Below are 15,318 nucleotides of genomic sequence, written 5' to 3'. Positions count from 1 at the left end.
GCCGCTACAGATATGGCCCACTAGATCCTGTCTTCCCTGTGATCCCCCAAATTGTGTCTGATAGGGAGAAAAAAAGGCGTTGGGACTGGGGGCCTCATTGCTTTCAGGATATGAACTGTGGCTCTGAACTCAGAATTTATGTGAGGGCAGGTTGCTTCCCTTGTTCCCGTGGTATGGTGGAAAATAATTGGTTTTAGTTCTGTGGAAGATAATACAATGCCCAGCCTCTGAAAAAAAAATCAGTAAAATAAGATGTAAACAACGTTACCTTTATACGTTCTTGCACTTGAAATTTCCACTCCTAATACTGCATGGCTAATACATGTTAATCACTTGAAAAACCTGCAACTTGCGTGCGAGTAGATGCTTGCACTGGCCCTTTTGTACGCCACTTGCTATTATTATGCTGCTGTTTATCCTCTCCCACACTAGTGATTTTAAGTGACTCAGATTTCCCAAAACCATCTGTAGACTTTTTTGTGAGCTGGCAGCCTTACACCGGCACGTATCTGCCATTTGGGCAGCTTTTTTCCTGGCACTTGCCAGAGCATTTCTGAAAATCACATTAGCAGCTACCTATATTGATGAATCAATTTTTCACATTCCATACCCCTCATATATTCCGTAATAAGAGACCCAGAAACACAACAGGTCAGAACCTCACTTGGGGGGAGGGGGGGAAGAGAGAGAAAGAGAGAAAGAGAGAGAGAGAAAGAGAAAGAGAAAGAGAAAGAGAAAGAGAAAGAGAAAGAGAGAGAGAGAGAGAGAGAGAGAGAGAGAGAGAGAGAGAGAGAGAGAGAGTGTGTGTGTGTGAGAGTCCAAGACAGGATTCAAAGACATCTCTTTCTCATTGTTTATAAATGCCATCAACTGGTGAGACTCTTGTATTTGCAACTTCATGTCTTGTAGAAAGTATGCCCTTTCCTGCTATGAAGATTCTTTTCATGTTTATCACCTCACTTGCCTCAAATATTGCTTTTACTTGTTGGTCTACATGTCTGCTCCCTGGAGCCTTTCCAGTCAGCTTTCAGGTCAACTTCTTTTTAGCTTTCCTCCCTCTGCTCCTGTTTTTGCTTCATCTACTTCTCTCTGCTGGCTTCTGTTTCACTCTTAAACCTTCTTTGCTTTCCCTGCATAACTTTCTAATATACCGAAAGTCTTGCTACTCCCGGTATTTCCTCCCATCTAATTTTTTGTTCTCCCTCACAATCATTATGTAGACTATCAATTTCTTTTTGCTTCTCTTCGTTACTTGTGCCCAGTTAAGCTTTCATTCAGTTTCAATACTTGCTACAAACATTGGAAGTGTCTACTACTTGTTTTCCCGTCAGCCCCTAATGTGCACTCTTTCTACTTACTCTTAAAACACAACCCGCTGTCACTCGTCTCTTCTTGCAAGCTGTTTTGATGCTTTTCTAGTGCTGTTTCTTTACTAACTGCGCCGTTTCAAGAAGTCTGTACCACCTTTCGATAAAAGTACTATATATGATAAAATGAAATTAAATCAAGCTATGCTGGAAAGAAGTTAAGGTACCAGTCCAAAGGAATTGGCAACGATGTTTGTGATAAATATAATTCCTAGGGTTGGCAGTCTGTTTGGAAGACTGCTGCAGTGGCGGCAGCCAAAAGTCCACTATGTTGGCCGTAATACGACTGCTGTACTATGACTCACACTGTGAAGACCGCCAAAAACCAGCCACAAATCCGACACCGCCAGAAGGGTGGGAAAGAGGCGGTTCTACCACCAGCATCGCCAGCCCGACACAATTTCACCCACCAGATTATGAGCCAGATATCACCACAGCAGTTCTTTTGCGGTGGTGCAAACCGCTGTGCTCAGAACCCACTACTGTCAGAACCTAACACCACATTGGACAGTTTGAATATCCCACACTTGACACACATACACACACCAGACACACCTACTCACTGCACTATATAAAACATCCCCACACAACCCACAATCCTTTTGCTACAAAATTGATTTACACAGACACTGAGAGCAGGCAAATACACATATATAGGACCATTACACCATACACGTCTCACTCAGCACACACCACACAACTGCACTACCAACACAAAACACACATAAGTAGCACACACACACCACAAGCTTCCATCACTCACAATGCACCACCCACACCTCAACCACCCTACACTGCACCCCTACACAAACATACATACACAACACCCCCCACCCTCAACACAACCACAACCATGTCCCCATAAAAGCACCCACAGTTCACTGACGATGAGTTGAGGGTCATGGTGGATGAAATCGTCAGGGTAGAGCCACAAATGTTTGGAGCACAGGTATGTAGGAAAGTACCATCTTGCCTGGCATGTTACCCCCATATTTCACTGTATATATGTTGTTTTAGTTGTATGTGTCACTGGGACCCTGCCAGCCAGGGCCCCAGTGCTCATAAGTGTGCCCTGTATGTGTTCCCTGTGTGATGACTAACTGTCTCACTGAGGCTCTGCTAACCAGAACCTCAGTGGTTATGCTCTCTCATTTCTTTCCAAATTGTCACTAACAGGCTAGTGACTAATTTCACCAATTTACATTGGCATACTGGAACACCCTTATAATTCCCTAGTATATGGTACTGAGGTACCCAGGGTATTGGGGTTCCAGGAGATCCCTATGGGCTGCAGCATTTCTTTTGCCACCCATAGGGAGCTCCGACAATTCTTACACAGGCCTGCCACTGCAGCCTGAGTGAAATAACGTCCACGTTATTTCACAGCCATTTACCACTGCACTTAAGTAACTTATAAGTCACCTATATGTCTAACCTTTACCTGGTAAAGGTTGGGTGCTAAGTTACTTAGTGTGTGGGCACCCTTGCACTAGCCAAGGTGCCCCCACATTGTTCAGGGCAAATTCCCCAGACTTTGTGAGTGCGGGGACACCATTACACGCGTGCACTATACATATGTCACTACATATGTATAGCGTCACAATGGTAACGCCGAACACCGCGTGATTTGCAGCTGCTCCGGCTCCTGTGCACTCTTCCAGGATTTCCTTTGTGCACAGCCAAGCCTGGGTCCCGACACTCTAACCTGCAGTGCACGACCTCCTGAGTTGTCCTCCAGCGTCGTGGAATCTTCTTTTGTGACTTCGGGTGAGCTCCGGTTCACTCTTCTTCGTAGTGCCTGTTCCGGCACTTCTGTGGGTGCTGCCTGCTTCTAAGAGGGCTCCTGGTCTTGCTGGGCGCACCCTCTGTCTCCTCACGCAATTGGCGACATCCTGGTCCCTCCTGGGCCACAGCAGCATCCAAAAACCCTAACCGCGACCCTTGCAGCTAGCAAGGCTTGTTTGCGGTCTTTCTGCACGGAAACACCTCTGCAAGCTTCTTCACGACGTGGGACATCCATCCTCCAAAGGGGAAGTTCCTAGTCCTCTTCGTTCTTGCAGAATCCACAGCTTCTACCATCCGGTGGCAGCTTCTTTGCACCCTCAGCTGGCATTTCTTGGGCATCTGCCCACTCACGACTTGAGTGTGACTCTTGGACTTGGTCCCCTTGTTCCACAGGTACTCTCGTCTGGAAATCCATCGTTGTTGCATTGATGTGTTGGTCTTCCTTGGAGAATTCCCCTATCACGACTTCTGTGCTCTCTGGGAACTTAGGTGCACTTTACACCTACTTTTCAGGGTCTTGGGGTGGGCTATTTTTCTAACCCTCACTGTTTTCTTACAGTCCCAGCGACCCTCTACAAGCTCACATAGGTTTGGGGTCCATACGTTATCCGCATTCCACTTTTGGAGTATATGGTTTGTGTTGCCCCTATACCTATGTGCTCCAATTGCAATCTATTGTGACTGTACATTGCTTGCATTACTTTCTATTGCTATTACTGCATATTTTTGGTATTGTGTACATATATCTTGTGTATATTTGCTATCCCCATACTGAGGGTACTCACTGAGATACTTTTGGCATATTGTCATAAAAATAAAGTACCTTTATTTTTAGTATATCTGTGTATTGTGTTTTCTTATGATATTGTGCATATGACACCAGTGGTATAGTAGGAGCTTTACACGTCTCCTAGTTCAGCCTAACCTGCTCTGCTAAGCTACCCTTTTCTATCAGCCAAAGCTGCTAGACACCTCTTCTACACTAATAAGGGATACCTGGACCTGGTGCAGAGTGTAAGTGCCCCTTGGTACTCACTACAAACCAGGCCAGCCTCCTACATTGGCCATGCAGCGGTGGGATAAGTACTTGCAACTACTTACCACTTTGTCATTTTGTACTTTTCATAAGAGAAAAATATACAAAACAAGTTCAGTGTATGTACACCTAACCAAAAAGTTTTGCTTTTCTCCTCTTACTCTATTGCTAAGTGCTGAAAAGTACCTCTAAATACTTTCAAAAAGTTCTTAAAAGTTGAAAACGTTTTTTTCTGTTTCCTTAAAAAGTTCTGAAACTTTTTCTTTCTTTTTCTGTCCCTTAAACCTTTTTCTATCATGTCTGGTACAGGTCAAACTCTGGATCTGACCAGCACTGATTATGACCACCTTAGCTGGAAAGGTGCAAGGAGTCTCTGCATTGATAGAGGCTTAGGGGTAGGGAAGAATCCCTCTAGAGAATTGTTGGTTAATATGCTCATTGAACATGATAAGGCCATAGCTGGCACATCAGGTGACAGATTAGCTGATGGTTCACACTCTGACTCTGGGGTAGCCACAGTAAAAGTGTTAGATGGGAACCTTCCCAACCTGCCCCTTAGCAGGCCACCTAGCAGGGCTGGTACTTATGTGAGTTCTCATCACAGTAGGGAGATTACTCCTTTAGGCCAGGTTGTTAGAGTGCCATCTGTTAGGGACAGGTCTCCCTCTCTCCATTCACACCATTCTTCTGTGTCTAAGCATGCCCAACCCACCCACCCTGATGACAGAGTGTTAGAAAGGGAACTCAATAGAATGAGAGTGGAAGAATCTAGGCTGAAGCTTAAAAAGCAACAGCTGGATCTAGACAGGGAAGCATTTGACTTAGAAAAAGAAAGGCAGAGGTTGGGGTTTGGACCCCATGGTGGCAGCAGCAGTATTACAGATAGTAATCCTGTGAAAGAGCATGATTCTAGGAATCTGCATAAGATAGTTCCCCCTTACAAGGAGGGGGATGACATTAACAAGTGGTTTGCTGCACTTGAGAGGGCCTGTGTTGTACAGGGGGTCCCTCAAAGGCAGTGGGCTGCTATCCTATGGCTATCTTTCAGTGGAAAGGGTAGGGATAGGCTCCTTACTGTGAAGGAAAGTGATGCCAATAATTTTACAGTTCTTAAGAATGCACTCCTAGATGGTTATGGCTTAACCACTGAACAGTACAGGATCAAGTTCAGAGAAACCAAAAAGGAGTCTTCACAAGACTGGGTAGACTTTGTTGACCATTCAGTGAAGGCCTTGGAGGGGTGGTTACATGGCAGTAAAGTTTCTGACTATGAAAGCCTGTATAACTTAATCCTGAGAGAGCATATTCTTAATAATTGTGTGTCTGATTTGTTGCACCAGTATCTAGTGGACTCAGATCTGACCTCTCCCCAAGAATTGGGAAAGAAGGCAGACAAATGGGTAAGAACAAGAGTGAACAGAAAAGTTCATACAGGGGGTGACAAGGATGCCAAGAAGAAGGATGGTAAGTCTTCAGACAAAGGTGGGGACAAATCTAAAAATGAGTCTTTATCAGGCCCACAAAAACACTCTGGTAGGGGTGGTGGGCCCAAATCCTCTTCTAATCAAGTAAAGAAACCATGGTGCTATTTATGTAAAGTAAAAGGCCATTGGACAACTGATCCCAGTTGTCCAAAGAAAAGCACCAAGCCTCCCACTACCACAACCCCTACTGCTACACCTAGTGCCCCTAGTAATAGCAGTGGGGGTGGGAGCAAACCTACTAATAGCCAATCCAAGGGAGTAGCTGGGCTCACTTTTGGTAATTTAGTTGGGGTTGGTCTTGTTAGGGAGACCACAGAGGCTGTGTTAGTCTCTGAAGGTGCCATTGATTTGGCCACCTTGGTTGCTTGTCCCCTTAATATGGATAAGTACAAGCAACTTCCCCTAATAAATGGTGTTGAGGTTCAGGCCTACAGGGACACAGGTGCCAGTGTTACCATGGTAATAGAGAAACTGGTCCACCCTGAACAACACCTACTTGGTCACCAGTACCAAGTGACTGATGCTCATAACAACACTCTTAGCCACTTCATGGCTGTTGTGAATCTCAACTGGGGGGGGGGGGGGGGGGGTTACTGATCCAAAGAAAGTTGTGGTTGCCTCAGATTTACCTGTAGACTGTCTACTAGGGAACGATTTAGAGACATCAGCTTGGGCAGAAGTGGAGTTGGAAGCTCATGCAGCAATGCTGGGCATTCCTGGGCATATTTTTGCTTTGACAAGGGCTCAGGCCAAAAAGCAAAAAGGACAGGGTGACTTGGATCCTGGAACAATGGACCAAGTGCACCCTAAAGCTAGGTTTAGTAAAGGTAAAACACTACCTACTATCCCTCCATCTACAGTGGATTCTACTTCTGAGGAAGAAGAATTTCCACCCTGTGCAGAACCTACACCAGAGGAGCTGGAAGAAGACACTGCTGAGCTTTTGGGTGGAGGGGGGCCTGCCAGGGAGGAGCTGAGTGTGGCACAGCAGACCTGTCCCACACTAGAGGGTCTAAGACAGCAAGCTGTCAAACAGCAGAATGGGGATGTCAGTGACTCTCACAGAGTTTACTGGGAGGACAACCTCTTGTATACTGAAGCAAGGGATCCAAAACCTGGAGCAGCCAGGAGATTGGTGATTCCCCTGCAATACAGAGAGTTCCTCCTAACTCTAGCCCATGACATTCCCTTGGCTGGACATTTAGGGCAGATGAAAACATGGGACAGACTTTTTCCCTTGTTTCATTGGCCTAGAATGTCAGAGGACACAAAGGAATTTTGTAAGTCCTGTGAAACCTGTCAAGCCAGTGGCAAAACATGTGGCACCCCAAAGGCTCCCCTTATTCCCCTACCTGTGGTTGGGGTCCCCTTTGAAAGGGTAGGGGTTGACATAGTTGGCCCCCTTGACCCTCCTACTGCTTCAGGCAATAGGTTTATTTTGGTGCTAGTGGACCATGCCACCAGATATCCTGAAGCAATTCCTCCAAGGACCACTACAGCTCCTGCAGTGGCAAAGGCCCTCCTGGGAATCTTTTCCAGGGTGGGCTTCCCAAAAGAGGTGGTATCAGACAGGGGTAGCAACATTATGTCTGCTTACTTAAAGGCCATGTGGAAGGAATGTGGTGTAACATACAAATTCACCACACCTTATCATCCACAAACAAATGGACTGGTTGAGAGGTTTAATAAAACTCTCAAAGGAATGATAATGGGACTCCCTGAAAAACTCCGCAGGAGATGGGATGTCCTGTTACCTTGCCTCCTTTTTGCTTACAGGGAGGTACCCCAAAAAGGAGTGGGCTTCAGCCCCTTTGAACTCCTATTTGGACACCCTGTAAGAGGTCCTCTAACACTTGTGAAGGAGGGTTGGGAACAACCTTTAAAAGCTCCTAAACAAGACATAATGGACTATGTACTTGGCCTAAGATCCAGAATGGCTGAGTACATGAAAAAGGCCAGTAAAAACCTTCAGGCCAGCCAAGAGCTCCAAAAGCAATGGCATGACCAGAAGGCTGTTCTGATTCAGTACCAACCAGGGCAGAAAGTGTGGGTCTTGGAGCCTGTGGCCCCAAGAGCACTCCAAGACAAATGGAGTGGTCCCCACATTATTGTTGAGAAAAAGGGAGAAGTCACCTACTTGGTTGACTTAGGCACTACCAGGAGTCCCCTTAGGGTGCTCCATGTCAATTGCTGGAAACCCTACTATGACAGGGCTGATCCCACCCTGCTCATGGCAACAGATGAAGGACAGGAAGAAGAGAGTGACCCTCTCCCTGATCTCTTCTCTTCCACAGAACAAGATGCTCTAGTGGAAGGTGTAGTTTTGGCAGATTGTCTTACTGCTGAGCAGAAAGACCACTGCATAAATCTCCTGGGTCAGTTTTCTGAACTCTTTTCTACTGTGCCAGGCACCACTTCTTGGTGTGAGCACACTTCAGATACTGGAGACGGCTTGTCTGTCAAAAGTAAGATCTATAGGCAGCCTGACCATGTCAGAAAATGCTTGAACTGGGAGTGGTTGAGCACTCTGAAAGCCTCCCCCAGCCTCTGGAAATGCTTTGATGGGCACAGATGCCCTAGTGGAAGGTGTAGTTTTGGCAGATTGTCTTACTGCTGAGCAGAAAGACCACTGCATAAATCTCCTGGGTCAGTTTTCTGAACTCTTTTCTACTGTGCCAGGCACCACTTCTTGGTGTGAGCACACTATAGATACTGGAGACGGCTTGCCTGTCAAAAGTAAGATCTATAGGCAGCCTGACCATGTCAGAAAATGCTTGAACTGGGAGTGGTTGAGCACTCTGAAAGTCCATGGGCCTCTCCTGTGGTACTTGTACCAAAACCTCATTCCAAAGATGGAAAGAAGGAAATTAGATTTTGTGTAGATTATAGAGGTCTCAACCAGGTAACTAAAACTGATGCTCACCCTATACCCAGGGCAGATGAGCTAATAGATACACTGGCATCTGCCAAGTATCTAAGCACCTTTGATTTGACTGAAGGGTATTGGCAGATCAAGTTATCAGAGGATGCTAAAGCAAAAACTGCATTTTCAACCATTGGAGGGCACTACCAATTCGCAGTAATGCCTTTTGGGTTGAAAAATGCACCTGCCACTTTTCAGAGGTTGGTGAATACAGTCCTGCAAGGGTTGGAGTCTTTTAGTGCAGCATATCTAGATGATATAGCTGTCTTTAGCTCCACCTGGGATGATCACCTGGTCCACCTGTGGAAAGTTTTGGAGGCCTTGTAGGTGGAGAACAGATTGCACCACTTCAGGGAAAAATCCAAACTATTATAGATTGGGTACCCCCTACAACTCAGACTCAGGTGAGAGCCTTCTTAGGCCTCACTGGGTACTACAGGAGGTTCATAAAGAACTATGGCTCCATAGCAGCCCCTCTTAATGACCTCACATCTAAGAAAATGCCTAAAAAGGTATTATGGACAGCTGGCTGTCAGAAAGCTTTTGAGGAGCTGAAACAGGCCATGTGCTCTGCACCTGTCCTAAAAAGCCCTTGTTACTCCAAGAAATTCATTGTTCAAACTGATGCATCTGAATTAGGGGTAGGGGCAGTCTTATCACAACTCAATTCTGAGGGCCAGGATCAACCTGTTGCTTTTATCAGCAGGAGGTTGACCCCTAGAGAAAAGCGTTGGTCTGCCATAGAGAGGGAGGCCTTTGCTGTGGTCTGGGAACTGAAGAAGTTGAGGCCATACCTGTTTGGCACTCACTTCATTGTTCAGACAGACCACAAACCTCTACTTTGGCTAAAACAAATGAAAGGTGAAAACCCTAAATTGTTGAGGTGGTCCATATCTCTACAGGGAATGGACTATACAGTGGAACATAGACCTGGGAGTATCCACTCCAATGCAGATGGACTCTCCATATATTTCCACTTAGACAATGAAGACTCATCAGGTCATGGCTAGTCTTATTGTCCTTCGTTTGGGGGGTGGGGTGGGGGGGGGGATTGTGTAGGAAAGTACCATCTTGCCTGGCATGTTACCCCCATATTTCACTGTATATATGTTGTTTTAGTTGTATGTGTCAGTGGGACCCTGCCAGCCAGGGCCCCAGTGCTCATAAGTGTGCCCTGCATGTGTTCCCTGTGTGATGACTAACTGTCTCACTGAGGCTCTGCTAACCAGAACCTCAGTGGTTATGCTCTCTCATTTCTTTCCAAATTGTCACTAACAGGCTAGTGACCAATTTCACCAATTTACATTGGCATACTGGAACACCCTAATAATTCCCTAGTATATGGTACCGAGGTACCCAGGGTATTGGGGTTCCAGGAGATCCCTACGGGCTGCAGCATTTCTTTTGACACCCATAGGGAGCTCTGACAATTCTTACACAGGCCTGCCACTGCAGCCTGAGTGAAATAACGTCCACGTTATTTCACAGCCCTTTACCACTGCACTTAAGTAACTTATAAGTCACCTATATGTCTAACCTTTACCTGGTAAAGGTTGGGTGCTAAGTTACTTAGTGTGTGGGCACCCTTGCACTAGCCAAGGTGCCCCCACATTGTTCAGGGCAAATTCCCCGGACTTTGTGAGTGCGGGGACACCATTACACACGTGCACTATACATATGTCACTACATATGTATAGCGTCACAATGGTAACTCCGAACATGGCCATGTAACATGTCTAAGATCATGGAATTGTCACCCCAATGCCATTCTGGCATTGGGGAGACAATTCCATGATCCCCCGAGTCTCTAGCACAGACCCGGTTACTGCCAAACTACCTTTCCCGGGGTTTCACAGCAGCTGCTGCTGCTGCCAACCCCTTAGACAGGTTTCTGCCCTCCTGGGGTCCAGACAGGCTTGGCCCAGGAAGGCAGAACAAAGGAGTTCCTCAGAGAGAGGGTGTTACACCCTCTCCCTTTGGAAAAAGGTGTCAGGCCTGGGGAGGAGTAGCCTCCCCCAGCCTCTGGAAATGCTTTGATGGGCACAGATGGTGCCCATCTCTGCATAAGCCAGTCTACACCGGTTCAGGGATCTCCCAGCCCTGCTCTGGCGCGAAACTTGACAAAGGAAAGGGGAGTTGACACTCCCCTGACCTGCACCTCCCCTGGGAGGTGCCCAGAGCTCCTCCAGTGTGCTCCAGACCTCTGCCATCTTGGAAACAGAGGTGCTGCTGGCACACTGGACTGCTCTGAGTGGCCAGGGCCAGCAGGTGACGTCAGAGACTCCTTCCGATAGGCTCTTACCTGTGTTGCTAGCCTATCCTCCTTCCTAAGTAGCCAAACCTCCTTTTCTGGCTATTTAGGGTCTCTGCTTTGGGGAATTCTTTAGATAACGAATGCAAGAGCTCATCAGAGTTCCTCTGCATCTCTCTCTTCACCTTCTGCCAAGGAATCGACCGCTGACTGCCCTGGACGCCTGCAAACCATAACAAAGTAGCAAAGACGACTACTGCAACCTTGTATCGCTGATCCAGCCGCCTTCTCGACTGCTTTCCTGGTGGTGCATGCTGTGGGGGTAGTCTGCCTCCTCTCTGCACTAAGAAGCTCCGAAGAAATCTCCTGTGGGTCGACGGAATCTTCCCCCTGCAACCGCAGGCACCAAAAGACTGCATCACCAGTCCTCTGGGTCCCCTCTCAGCACGACGAGAGTGGTCCCTGGAACTCAGCAACTCTGTCCAAGTGACTCCCACAGTCCAGTGACTCTTCAGTCCAAGTTTGGTGGAGGTAAGTCCTTGCCTCCCCACGCTAGACTGCATTGCTGGGTACCGCGTGATTTGCAGCTGCTCCGGCTCCTGTGCACTCTTCCAGGATTTCCTTTGTGCACAGCCAAGCCTGGGTCCCCGACACTCTAACCTGCAGTGCACGACCTCCTGAGTTGTCCTCCGGCGTCGTGGGACATTCTTTTGTGACTTTGGGTGAGCTCCGGTTCACTCTTCTTCGTAGTGCCTGTTCCGGCACTTCTGCGGGTGCTGCCTGCTTCTAAGAGGGCTCCTTGTCTTGCTGGGCGCCCCCTCTGTCTCCTCATGCAATTGGCGACATCCTGGTCCCTCCTGGGCCACAGCAGCATCCAAAAACCCTAACTGCGACCCTTGCAGCTAGCAAGGCTTGTTTGCGGTCTTTCTGCACGGAAACACCTCTGCAAGCTTCTTCACGACGTGGGACATCCTTCCTCCAAAGGGGAAGTTCCTAGTCCTCTTCGTTCTTGCAGAATCCACAGCTTCTACCATCCGGTGGCAGCTTCTTTGCACCCTCAGCTGGCATTTCTTGGGCATCTGCCCACTCACGACTTGAGTGTGACTCTTGGACTTGGTCCCTTTGTTCCACAGGTACTCTCGTCTGGAAATCCATCGTTGTTGCATTGCTGGTGTTGGTCTTCCTTGGAGAATTCCCCTATCACGACTTCTGTGCTCTCTGGGGAACTAAGGTGCACTTTGCACCCACTTTTCAGGGTCTTGGGGTGGGCTATTTTTCTAACCCTCACTGTTTTCTTACAGTCCCAGCGACCCTCTACAAGCTCACATAGGTTTGGGGTCCATACGTTATTCGCATTCCACTTTTGGAGTATATGGTTTGTGTTGCCCCTATACCTATATGCTCTCATTGCAAGCTATTGTGACTGTACATTGCTTGCATTGCTTTCTATTGCTATTACTGCATAAATTAGGTATTGTGTACATATATCTTGTGTATATTTGCTATCCTCATACTTAGGGTACTCACTGAGATACTTTTGGCATATTGTCATAAAAATAAAGTACCTTTATTTTTAGTATATCTGTGTATTGTGTTTTCTTATGATATTGTGCATATGACACCAGTGGTATAGTAGGAGCTTTACACGTCTCCTAGTTCAGCCTAAGCTGCTCTGCTAAGCTACCCTTTTCTATCAGCCAAAGCTGCTAGACACCTCTTCTACACTAATAAGGGATACCTGGACCTGGTGCAGAGTGTAAGTACCCCTTGGTACTCACTACAAACCAGGCCAGCCTCCTACACCCATCAGTTGTCTGCTGAGCTTGTGCACATTACAGTTATAAAAGCCCAGCAGGTGCACTGTAGTGATAGGGCTGTTCCCCAACCGAAGTGAGAGACACATAATTTGTTCTTCTAGTCCACTCAAAAGGTTTATTGACTTGGTGTGCACTTATTTGTTGAGATAATACATGGCGGTGGTGTCGGTTTGTAAAAGAATTATTGTTGGAAGCGCTTGCAGGAGAAAATTGTTTGACAGGCACTTGGATAACTCTACCCTTCAGCTGGTTGACATCATACTCCTGTTCCCTAAATGACCACTTCCCTTGCACTGTAAACATGCGCATGAGTACCTCATGGTAAGAAGGTGTGTTTATATTTGGGGAGGATAACTACCTATCACAAGGATTACTGTCAACTGTTGTTGAGGTTAACCCTCAAAGTCATTAAATTAACCTGAGCTCAAGCCCCTAGAAAATATGGCATACAGCAGACAGGGTTAATTTAGGATAATGTGTAAAGTATTTATGCAACACCAAAATAGTATTAAAGTGAAAACACCATCAATAAATATCTGATACCAAAAAACAGAGTAAAACTGAATCAACAAAATGATACAAAAATGACAACAATCCATTTTAAGAAGAAAGCGTGCCAAAAAGAAAAAAGTGCAATGATAATCAATGCTTGCAGTAGACCAGGACCTAGGTGGAATTTGAGGCCAAGCGCAATAGACCGCTGGTTGGTTACACCAACCAGTTTCAATCTAGTCAAAGATTTTGCCTTTTGACCTAGTTTGGTAAATTCCAGTCAAGCACTGGAGTATACTTATAAGACCCCCCATCCCATGGGAGGCACTTAGACTCACAGGGTGCCACAAAAAGGTTAACAATGGCATCTATTCCCAGTCCAGTTGCCACTAGTCAGCTGGCCACTTATAGTCCACATCTTTGCCCTGGGAGGGGGGTGGGGGTGGGGGAGGATGAGGAAGAGAAGGAGGAGGGGGAGGAGGAGGAGGAGAAAGAAGATTTGGTCCTTTAGGGCTCCTCTTCAGTCACAGAGAACACATCCAGTCCTCTTCTAATCTTTCGCTGATCCAGTAAGCGTTCTGAAGAGTGTGTCTGGTGATGCAACATTTATGCCTGCAACTAGCTATTGGGTGGTGGTGACTCTTAGCTCTGTTCTCAGCAATGGAATAAAAGTACCGAAGCCCTGACCGACCTACTTTTGCAGTAGGTCTTGGTTGCCTTATTGCAAACAGTCCCAACATGCCATGTGTCAGGGCATTTTCAAAATGGTGAAAAGTCTAAAATAAGCCAATTCAGCCATATTGAAAGGGGAAGCACAGATGCTCTACTCCTGGTTAGCAGGGGTATAGTGAGTGCACAAACTTATATAGCCAGCAAAAGCATAGGGTCCAGCAAAAGGTGAAATATCTGGGATGACCTCAGAGAAATGATGGATTTCCTACACCCATCATCCTGAAAGCCATATTACAAAGGTTTTATCTACTGATGGATGCTGAAACTGGATGTGCTAATATATTTTTCTTCTGACACAAACACACTATGAATTGTAGGACCAGTCCCCTGCCTCGCGTACTATTGGTGTTTCAGGCATTCCATAAGGGGTCTTATTTGTAATCCAACCTCTGGTATTAGGAAGATACACAAGGTAATGGAGCCCAGGAGAAAGAGACGTGTTTGTTAGTGTAGGTATCATTAGGGGACAATCACTCTGTATAAAAACAATCAGTCCCTTCTTCTGCAATCCATGTGTCCAAAACTGCTTTTAAGAACTGAATAAATAGGATTTGAGAGATAGAAAGACCTAGATCTTGAAGAATGTTTGACGATTGTTAAATGTGCTGTACCTTTTCCTGTAAGCTGATTCTGAACAGCTAGTCATTGTAGTAAGAAACGCCACATATTGGCAGTAGTTGTTATTGATTTAGACATTCATGGAAAGGCCTGTGTTTTAGTCGTAGTGGGATACGAGCCCGCAGGTCCTGCAATTGTATGGCGCTTGTCCAAGCTCCATACATTTTGGTCATAAAAAAAAACAGGAGTGCTAGCATACTGAATTTTTTCATCTTGACAGATTTATTCACTATTCTTTGATTGAAAAAATCGGTATAAACTTACATTTTGGTCAACTTCCCACAGCTAAATAGTAGCAGGAATGCCTCTGTGCTTCGAGTACTAGGAAAACTTACTTGTAACACTTTCTGATTATCTGTATCCTATACAAGCTAGTCTATGAGAAAAGACTGACAGCAGTGGTAGAATTTCAGGTAGAGAACGTTAAAATCTCAATATGCATCCATTCTGTATAACGCGTAGCAACCGTTTGGGTCTGTTCATTATCTGCCAATGTAGGAAATGGTGGGAAAGCTGTCACCCACCACCAATGAGGGGAGAATAACTGAGTTCTCATCTTGCTTTAGGAGACGATTTGACTTAGGTGACCAAAGTCTGCTGGTTTCCTCTTTATCTAACCAGACGAGTGTATTAACCTGCTTGTGTTAGCCCCTGTTGTAGTTCTTGAACTATAACTTGGATAGTCTTTCTTCAATTTTAACCCAGACTTTTCAGCTGCCATCTTCATCTTTAGGTTCTCTTGACCCACGTGGCAACATACAGTGGGGACCTGGTGAAATGCAGGTCATTATCTTTTTGGTCAACCTAATGAGA

The sequence above is a fragment of the Pleurodeles waltl genome, chromosome 12 (genome assembly GCF_031143425.1).
Source record: "Pleurodeles waltl isolate 20211129_DDA chromosome 12, aPleWal1.hap1.20221129, whole genome shotgun sequence".
Taxonomy (NCBI): Eukaryota; Metazoa; Chordata; class Amphibia; order Caudata; family Salamandridae; genus Pleurodeles; species Pleurodeles waltl.
This window is presented reverse-complemented; position numbering follows the sequence as displayed.